This window comes from Heptranchias perlo, chromosome 20 (assembly GCF_035084215.1).
Source record: "Heptranchias perlo isolate sHepPer1 chromosome 20, sHepPer1.hap1, whole genome shotgun sequence".
NCBI classification, from domain to species: domain Eukaryota; kingdom Metazoa; phylum Chordata; class Chondrichthyes; order Hexanchiformes; family Hexanchidae; genus Heptranchias; species Heptranchias perlo.
The window spans coordinates 19,246,899-19,257,200 of record NC_090344.1 but is presented as its reverse complement, the minus strand read 5'-3'; the positions used below and the strand labels follow the sequence as shown (position 1 = coordinate 19,257,200).

The following is a 10,302-nucleotide window of genomic DNA, read 5'->3' as shown; positions in this document are numbered from 1 at the left end:
GTGACCGGGAACAAAGAGTGGGCGGGGTTTCAGGGTCCCAGTGACCGTGAACAAATAGTGGGCGGGGCTTCAGGGTCCCAGTGACCAGGAACAAAGAGTGGGCGGGGCTTCAGGGTCCCAGTGACCAGGAACAAAGAGTGGGCGGGGTTTCAGGGTCCCAGTGACCGGGAACAAAGAGTGGGCGGGGTTTCAGGGTCCCAGTGACCGTGAACAAATAGTGGGCGGGGCTTCAGGGTCCCAGTGACCAGGAACAAAGAGTGGGCGGGGCTTCAGGGTCCCAGTGACCAGGAACAAAGAGTGGGCGGGGTTTCAGGGTCACAGTGACCAGGAACAAAGAGTGGGCGGGGCTTCAGGGTCCCAGTGACCAGGTGCAAAGAGTGGGCGGGGCTTCAGGGTCCCAGTGACCGGGAACAAAGAGTGGGCGGGGCTTCAGGGCCCCAGTGACCAGGAACAAAGAGTGGGCGGGGCTTCAGGGTCCCAGTGACCAGGAACAAACAGTGGGCGGGGCTTCAGGGTCCCAGTGATCGGGAACAAAGAGTGGGCGGGGCTTCAGGGTCCCAGTGACCGGGAACAAAGAGTGGGCGGGGCTTCAGGGTCCCAGTGACCGGGAACAAAGAGTGGGCGGGGCTTCAGGGTCCCAGTGACCGGGAACAAAGAGTGGGCGGGGTTTCAGGGTCCCAGTGACCGGGAACAAAGAGTGGGCGGGGCTTCAGGGTCCCAGTGCCTCATTTATTTTATTCTCACTCTGCCCACAGCGGGTTTAGAACTGAACCCAATCTGAGGAGAGGGAGGGAGAAAACTGGGGGTGGAGGGAAGAAATATTGGAGACAGTGCGATGGGTTTGGATTTCAGCACAGGGAGGAGGGAGAGTGTGTGGGACGGGGATTTACAGCTTTGGAGGAACAAGAGAGGAAAGAATTTTCCATAGAAACTAAAATAGCCTGTTCTGAATTTCGATCCTGTATTTACAGTGATGACTTCGTAAACTCCTTTTACAGGGTGTTAGTAGGGGAGGATTTGCTGATGGGAAATTCAAATCAAGAATCATGTCAAATCTGATAGAGTTACTCGATTCATCAGGACCTGAATATCATCGACCTTTGAACGTGGAAGGAGAAATGTTTGTCTGTTCTGTCTTTGGGAAAAGATTTCAAACATCAGTGTGAGTTGAAAAGCACCGAGACACACACACCCGAGTGAGAGTGTTCCAGTGCACTGACTGGGGAAAGAGCTTTAACCAGTTATACAGCCTGAAAGAACATTACACCATTCACAGCGGGGAGAAACCGTACACGTGTTGTGTGTGTGGACAAGGCTTCAACTGATCGTCCAACCTGGAGAGACACAAGGACACCCGGACCACGGAGAAACCGTGGAAATGTGGGGACTGTGGGAAGGGATTCAATTCACCGTCTGAGCTTGAAACTCATCGACGCAGTCACACTGGGGAGAGGCCGTTCACCTGCTCCACACAGAACAGGAAAAGGGCAGTTTCCGGTCTGGGGTGCATAACCTAATCTCACCCGGAGTGGTACTGAGCCCCACAGAGTAGGAAATGCCAAGGTTCAGTCTCAGGCCTCTGCGGAGTTAGCTGTTCTCAGGGTCGTGGGTTCGAGTCCCACTTCGGGTGGTTTGTGTTTTAATTCTTCGGCTGATTTCACAAGCGATCCCCAGTTCTAAATTCCCCCGGAAGAGAGTTCAAGGAGTATTTGATATAAATCAGATTCAAGGGCTTGATTCTGGACTTTGATCTCTCTCCAACCGCTCGCCGCTACAGATTGAACTTGATTTCATCTTCGCTGCATCTCGGCGTCAGTGCGGATCAGAGGGTCTTCAGGGCCGTCTCTCCCTTCACAGCCCATCAGTGGGAGCTCGGGCCCGTCTCTCCCTTCACAACCCATCAGTACCTAGAAAAGAACGCAGAATTTTACACAAATAACGTGTTCTATAAATTTTCATAAACACTTCAGTGATTTTCACTCCGTGTCCAACATTTTAAGCTCTCCCCCGGAGTGTCAGCTTTCTGTGTTTAAAACTTTTCCTTGTATTTCACTCCGAGTCCAACACTGTGAGGTCTCCCCTAGTGTATGAGTATTTAGTGTTTATAAAGAGTGTAAATTATTGACCGGGGGTTTGTGTGTAGGGGGTTTGAGGGTGAGCTCTGATTCCCGCTCCCTGATGGATTGAATGGAGGAAAGAATGAATGAGAGAGGCGCGATGTGGGGGACGGGATGATTGAAGAATGTGACCACGAACCTGGTTAAAAGTGGCCCAAACACAAGATAATATTCAGATATCATCAGCAGAACATGAACACAACCTGAGCTCCGAGATCTGGTCGGTCCCATTCCCCCGAAGTAAGGAATGAGCGGGAGAGGCAATTCCACTCGGTTTATATTTTCTTCCAAGGCGAAGCCACACAGTCCAACTGGCGATGGAGCCGAAAAAACTCAGTTGGGAGTCTGAAGATGTAAAACTCCCTGGTTCAGTTCCGAATTTCAGCAATGTTTGGTTGTTCTGCTCACGTTCCTTCGGTCGAATCTCTCATTGGAGGCTTGGGGAAGGAATGGAGAGACATCAAGGATAAGAAATATTGGTAGCATCTTTATTTAGCTTTATTTCTCTATTCCCTTCTGAATTTTTCTCTTTTTTTGCCTCTGTGCCGAGCGAACATTTGATTTGAAGCATTTGATTCCTAAACTGATGCCTTTTCCAGATCTTGGGGTGGTCAGACGCGCTCTGTCTGTTTTTGTTAGCACTTGTGGCCATTTACGGGAACAGGCCCCGAGTTACACGTTCATCAGCAAACCGACAGAGAGAAAACACAGCGGGAATAAAACTCGTTGACTCTCGTTGTTACACACTGAGTGACACAGGCTGTAATGTGTGTCAGTAAACATACCCGGATACTGAGTGACACAGATTGTAATGTGTGTTTGCAAACATACCCGGATACTGAGTGACACAGATTGCAATGTGTTTCAGTAAAATAGCCGGATACTGAGTGACACAGATTGTAATGTGTGTCAGTAAACATACCCGGATACTGAGTGACACAGGTTGTAATGTGTTTCAGTAAAATACCCGGATACTGAGTGTCACAGATTGGAATGTGTGTCAGTAAACATATCCTGATACTGAGTGATACAGATTGTAATGTGTGTCAGTAATCATACCCGGATACTGAGTGACACAGGTTGTAATGTGTGTCAGTAATCATGCCCGGATACTGAGTGACACAGATTGTCATGTGTGTCAGTAATCATACCCGGATACTGAGTGACACAGATTGTAATGTGTGTCAGTAAACATACCCGGATACTGAGTGACACAGGTTGTAATGTGTGTCAGTAAACATACCCGGATACTGAGTGACACAGGTTGTAATGTGTGTCAGTAAACATACCCGGATACTGAGTGACACAGATTGTAATGTGTGTCAGTAAACATACCCGGATACTGCATGGCACAGATTGTAATGTGTGTCAGTAAACTTACCCGGATACTGAGTGACACAGATTGTAATGTGTGTCAGTAAACTTACCCAGATACTGAGTGACACAGGTTGTAATGTGTGTCAGTAAACTTGCACAGATACTGAGTGACACAGGTTGTAAGGTGTATCAGTAAACATACCCGGATATTGAGTGACAGAGCTTGTAATGTGTTTTTTTGATTCGTTCATGGGATGTGGGCGTCGCTGGTGAGGCCGGCATTTATTGCCCATCCCTAATTGCCCTTGAGAAGGTGGTGGTGAGCCCCCTTCTTGAACCGCTGCAGTCCGTCTGGTGAAGATTCTCCCACAATGCTGTTAGGAAGGGACTTCCATGATTTTGACCCAGCGACGATGAAAGAACGGCGATATATTTCCAATTCAGGATGGTGTGCGACTCGGAGGGGAATGTGCAGGTGGTGTTGTTGCTATGTACCTGCTGCGCTTGTCCTTCCAGGTGGAAGAGATCTCGGGTTTTGACGTGCTGTCGAAGAAGCCTTGGCGAGTTGCTGCAATGCATCCTGTGGATGGTACACACTGCAGCCACTGTGCGCCGATGATGAAGGGAGTGAATGTTTAGGGTGGTGGATGGGGTGCCAATCAAGCGGGCTGCTTTGTCCTGGATGATCAGTAAACATACCCGGATACTGAGTGACACAGATTGTAATGTGTGTCAGTAAACATACCTGGATACTGAGTGACACAGGTTGTAATGTGTGTCAGTAAACATACCCAGATACTGAGTGACACAGATTGTAATGTGTATCAGTAAACATACCTGGATACTGAGTAATACAGGTTGTAATTTGTGTCAGTAAACATACCCGGATACTGAGTGACACAGATTGTAATGTGTATCAGTAAAGATACCCGGATACTGAGTGACACAGATTGTTATGTGTATCAGTAAACATACCAGGATACTGAGTGACACAGATTGTAATGTGTGTCAGTAAACATACCCGGACACTGAGTGACACAGATTGTAATGTGTGTCAGTAAACATACCCGGACACTGAGTGACACAGATTGTAATTTGTGTCAGTAAACATACCCGGAAACTGAGTGACACAGGTTGTAATGTGTATCAGTAAACATACCCGGACACTGAGTGACACAGATTGTAATTTGTGTCAGTAAACATACCCGGAAACTGAGTGACACAGGTTGTAATGTGTATCAGTAAACATACCCAGATACTGAGTGACACAGATTGTAATGTGTATCAGTAAACATACCCGGATACTGAGTGACACAGATTGTAATGTGTATCAGTAAAGATACCCGGATACTGAGTGACACAGATTGTTATGTGTATCAGTAAACATACCAGGATACTGAGTGACACAGATTGTAATGTGTGTCAGTAAACATACCCGGACACTGAGTGACACAGATTGTAATGTGTGTCAGTAAACATACCCGGACACTGAGTGACACAGATTGTAATTTGTGTCAGTAAACATACCCGGAAACTGAGTGACACAGGTTGTAATGTGTATCAGTAAACATACCCGGACACTGAGTGACACAGATTGTAATTTGTGTCAGTAAACATACCCGGAAACTGAGTGACACAGGTTGTAATGTGTATCAGTAAACATACCCAGATACTGAGTGACACAGATTGTAATGTGTATCAGTAAACATACCCGGATACTGAGTGACACAGATTGTAATGTGTATCAGTAAACATACCCGGATACTGAGTGACACAGATTGTAATGTGTATCAGTAAACATACCCGGAAAAAATGGTTTCAGAAATGGAAAGAAATAGAGAGATAGAAAAGGAGAGAAAAGAGTCAGATGGAAAGAGATGGAGACACAGAAAGATGAATGAGAAAAGAAGGATGAAAGTAAAATATAAAGAAAGATGTGTTTCTCCGCCCCAGGGGAACATTTTTTCAAACATTGTAATGAAAATTATCAAAATTATTCCCCGTGACATTTTGTGTGGATTTGCTTGTTTGTAAAATCTGGGTTTTAAAAGTTACCATAACAATTTAATGGCTAGTACAGGGAACGAGCCCGCGACCTTAGCGTGATTAGGCCCAAGTTTTAACCAACTGAGCTAACCGGCATTACATTTTTTACGGTCATGGGCTTGGGGCACGCGTTGGCAGTTTGTTTTCACACTGGGGAACAGGGTTATTGCAAAAACATTGAACAAACTGCTTCCCTTAAACATTGTTACTTGTTTCTGCATAAAACTGGCGAGCGTGTAAATCGAAATTAACAGATAATGAGCATTTTAACATGACAAATTTAATTCTGGTAATTATTATGGTCTGAACCGTGAAGAGCCCATGCCTAAAACACTGCCCCGCTGTAAAACCAGTAGGCAGGACCCTGAGGTACTGCGAAAGCCCTGGATTGAGGTTTCCGTCGTGTTGTGGTTATCATATTCGCCTGATACGCAAAAAAGCTCCATTTCAGGTCCAGCGTAAAAACATTGATTTGAGGAACTTGCTTCGGAAAAACCTCCAAGCGACAACCTGTGCTTAGAGAAGGGACAATTATTGAGTCTTCCTGTTAACTTTAACAACAGCTGTATCAAATTCCTGGTGTCATAAACTCTCAATATTTTTTAACCAGACTCTTGAAATGCAGCAGAAAGTTATCGGTTAAAACAATTATTCATCTTCCACAGACTTTCATTAGTTTCATTAATTAATTTAATAACGTTCATTGGTCACTGCAACCGCAAGCTTTAGCTCGGTGAAATATTAATGTTGTTAATCATGCGATGTGATGTTTTTCTCTGGCACAATCATTTAGCGCGTTCGGCTCTTAACCGAAAAGTTGGTGGTTTGATGACCCCCCCACCCCCCGCCAAGGGACGACACAATATCCCGGATTTCAATGCGTGTTTTCACTGTAAGAAAATGCACCATAAATGAATTTGATGAAAAGTGACTAATATTGTTGACTTGAAATAGTTAGTGTACTACTTGACATTGCACCACATCAGAATCCAAATTAAGGTTCGGGGACAAACATATGAACGGAGGCAGAGGACAAGGCTGAAGTATTAAATGTGTACTTTGTATCTGTCTTTACAAAGGAAGAAGAAACTGCCAAAGCCAACAAAAGAGGAGGTCATGGAGATGCTGGATGGGATAAAAATTGATAAAGAAAAGGTACGAGAAAGGCTGGCTGTACTTAAAGTGGGTCAGTCACACGGTCCGGATGGGATGCATCCTTGGTTTCTGAGGGAAGTAAGGGTGAAAATTTCAGAGTTGCTGGCCATAATCTCCAATCGTCCTTAGATATGGGGGTGGTGCCAGACGACTGGAAAATCTCAAATGTTACTCCCTTTTTAAAAACGTGTGCAAGGATAAACCCAGCAACTACAGGCCAGTCAGTTAAACCTCGGTGGTAGAGAAGCTTTTGGAAACGATAAATACGGGATAAAAATAACAGCCAGTTCGACAAGTGTAGATTAATAAAGGAAAGCCAGCACGAATTTGTTAAAGGCAAATCTTGTTTAACTAACTTGATTGAGTTTTTCGATGAAGTAAAGTGCCACATAATATGCTTCTCAGCAAAATCGAAGTCCATGGAATAAAAGCATGGATACTAAATTGGATAAATGACAGGAAACAGACAGTCGTGGTGAAGGTATTTTTTTTCGGACTGGAGGAAGGTAGACAGTGTTGTTTCCCAGGGGTCGGGACTACGACCACTGCTTTTTGATATATATTAATAAATTGGACTTGTCCGGACAGGAACAATTTCAAAATTCACAGATAACACAAAACTAGGAATTGTAGTAAATAGTGAAGAGGATAATAATAGTCTTCAAGAGTACACAGACGGGCTGGTGGAATGGGCGGACACATGGCAGATAACATTTAATGCAGAGAAGTGCGAAGTGATATATTTTGGCAGGAAGAATGAGGAGAGGCAATATAAACTAAATGATACAAATGAGGTGCGGGAATAGAGAGTCCTGGGGGCATATGTGCACACATCTTTGAAGGTGGCAGGACAGGCTGAGAACGTGGTCCTGGGCTTTATAAATATAGGCATAGAGTACAAACTCAAGAAAGTTATGTTGAACCTTTATAAAACACTGGTTCGGCGACAACCAGAGTATTCTGTCCAATTCTGGGCACCGCATTTTAGGAAGGACGAGAAGGCCTTAGAGAGCATGCAGATAAGATTTACTAGAATGGTTCCAGGGATGAGGGACTTCAGTTATGTGGACAGACTGGAGAAGTTGGGATTGTTCTTCGAGCAGAGTCGGTTGAGAGGAGATTTGATAGAAGTGTTCAAAATCATGAAGGATTTAGAAAAAGTAAATAAAGAGAAGCTGTTCCCATTGGCAGAAAGGTCGAGAACCAGACGACATAGATTTAAGGTGATTGGCAAAAGAAACCAAAGGCGAAATGAGTAAAACTTTTTTACGCAGCGAGTGGTTATGATCTGGAAGGTGCTGCCTGAAACGGTGGAAGCAGATTTAATCGTGGCTTTCACAAAGGAATGGGATAAATACTTGAAGGGAAAAAATTGCAGGGCCACGTGGAAAGAGCGGGGGAATGGGACTAACTGGATTGCTCTTACAAAGGGATGGCACGGTCTGGATGGGCCGAATTGACTTCCTTCTGTGCTTTAACCATTCTATGATTCGATGATTGGATGGACAGAGCGGTCTAATAGGATAGGCGATCGGTTGTGGGGAGCAGGGAAACTTTCGACTGGTTGCACGGCTGTGTTACTGACGGCTCGTTGGTCTCGGATTATGGTTTTCACTTTGGGCGTTTCACTAATTGATATGTGAGAGGTCCGGGGTTCAAATTCCTGGACGAGCCCTCCTGTGTCACTATTTTCAGTGGAAATTCATTCATTTATTTTTCACATCTTTTCAGCGTTGCGGAATACAGGATTGACTTAATTCCAGAGCATGTTTGACGTTTCGTGGCTCGAATGCAGAGGGTTTGTCGACGCAACACCACATAGGGAAAGGAAAATGTCTCAACGTGGTGTGCAGATTGAAGCTGAATGTGAATCTATCTCTTTTCAGGGGTGCAGAAAGAAAATGCTCCTTCATCGGCCGGGAATCAATCCCCGTCTCCTAGGGTGGCAGGTGAGAATTCTACCAGTGAAACAGCAACGTCCGGACGGTCGCGGCTGCATGTGTCCAGTTGGAAACCTGTCTGAAAGAACATATAGTCTCACAAATCTCCTGTGAGTACCCTGTTCATTCTGATTTACAGCCGTGCATCAAAGGCGCTCGCAGCTGCGGTAGTCGCGTGGTTCAGACGTTAGATCTGAAACCCAATGGGGTATTCCGGCAGAAGTTGGAATCGTGCTATCGGCGCTATTGTGTAAAGTTTTGTTCAATGCTCAAATAAATATGAACTGGAGATAACGGGCTGCAATTCCTTCCCTCAGAGAGATACTCCACCGCGGCAGATCATTTTAACTGGGAGCCCAGTGGTCACTTGCAAAATATCAAGATACGTGAAGGGAACTTCACAATATTCCACAACTGTCCAAAACTGGGCACCGCACTTTATAAAGGATGTGAAGGCGTCAGACAGGGTGCAGAAATATTTACTGGAATGGTTCCAGGGATGAGGTCATCAGTTACGTGGGTAGACTGGAGAAGCTGGAGTTGTTCCCTTCGAGCAGAGAAAGTTGAGTGGAGATTTGATAGAAGTGTTCAAAATCATGACGGGTTTAGATAAAGTAAATTAAAAAAAAACTGCTCCCGTTGGCGGAAGGGTCGAGAACCAGAGGACGCAGATTTACGGTGGTTGACAAAAGAACCAAAGGCGAGAAAAGGAAAAACTTCTTAAACTAGCGAGTGGATATAATCTGGAATGCATCGCCTGAAAGGGTGGTGGAAGCAGATTTAATCCTTGTTTGTAAGAGGAATTGGATAAGTATTTGAAGGGAAAATATTTGCAGGTATCCGGGGAAAGAACGGGGGAATGGGACGATCTGGATTGCACTTAAAGAGAGCTGGCACAGGCTCGATGGGCCGAATGGCCTCCTTCTGTGCAGTGACGATTCTATGATTCTATATCTCCCAATCTCCATCGTAAATGCTGCTAACTTGACGTTAGGTTTTTTCGATACTTTTATCTCTCTATCTCTGTCTTTGTCTCTCTGTGTTTCTCCCTGATGGACTTCTCAGGCAGCCTTGAACGGCAAAAGCTGATCGAACCTGCGACACCAGCAGAGAAGGGTAAAGATGGAAAGACTGAGACGGGAGGAAAACTAAAAATCCAACCCAGATGATGAACTCGCAAATAATATCTACACATTAATGTCTCTTCGTCCTCATAGTGAAAACATCAGTAATTTTATTCCAGTATAAAAAGAAAGAAAGTCTTGTCTTTATAAAGCGCTTTTCAAGACCTCAAGACCTCCCAAAGCGCTATACAGCCAATGAGGTATTTTTGAAGTGTAGTCACTGTTATACTTGTGGTCGAGTGGATAATCTGCGGATGCCGAGGGAGACAACAATGTAACTTTCGAGAAATTAATTCTGAAAAGTCTCACTTGGCATGACAAGTCGCACATTCAAAACGAATGTGGTAAAGAGAGGCTAATATTGTTGATATGAAATAGTTAGTGAACAACTTCACATTGCTGTGCATCGGAATAGAAAAAGTGATTGGATGGATCGCAGGATGGCCGATCGGCGATGGGTTGCACCGAATTCTGCACTGGTTGCACCCTTTTGGTAGCAGTAGCTGTTCTGTTTTTGAAAAGCTGCGATGGCCGAGTGGTTAAGGCGTTGGACTCGAAATCTAATGGGGTTTTCCTGCGCAGGTTCGAATCCTCCTCGTAGCG

General features: G+C 45.0%; 1 non-coding gene across 1 annotated transcript; it reads left to right on the top strand.

Annotated features, from left to right (window-relative positions):
• Nucleotides 1–10,220: 10,220 nt before the first annotated feature.
• On the top strand, nt 10,221–10,302 carry trnas-cga (transfer RNA serine (anticodon CGA)). The gene has a single exon. It is a non-coding gene; the product is annotated as a tRNA-Ser (tRNA).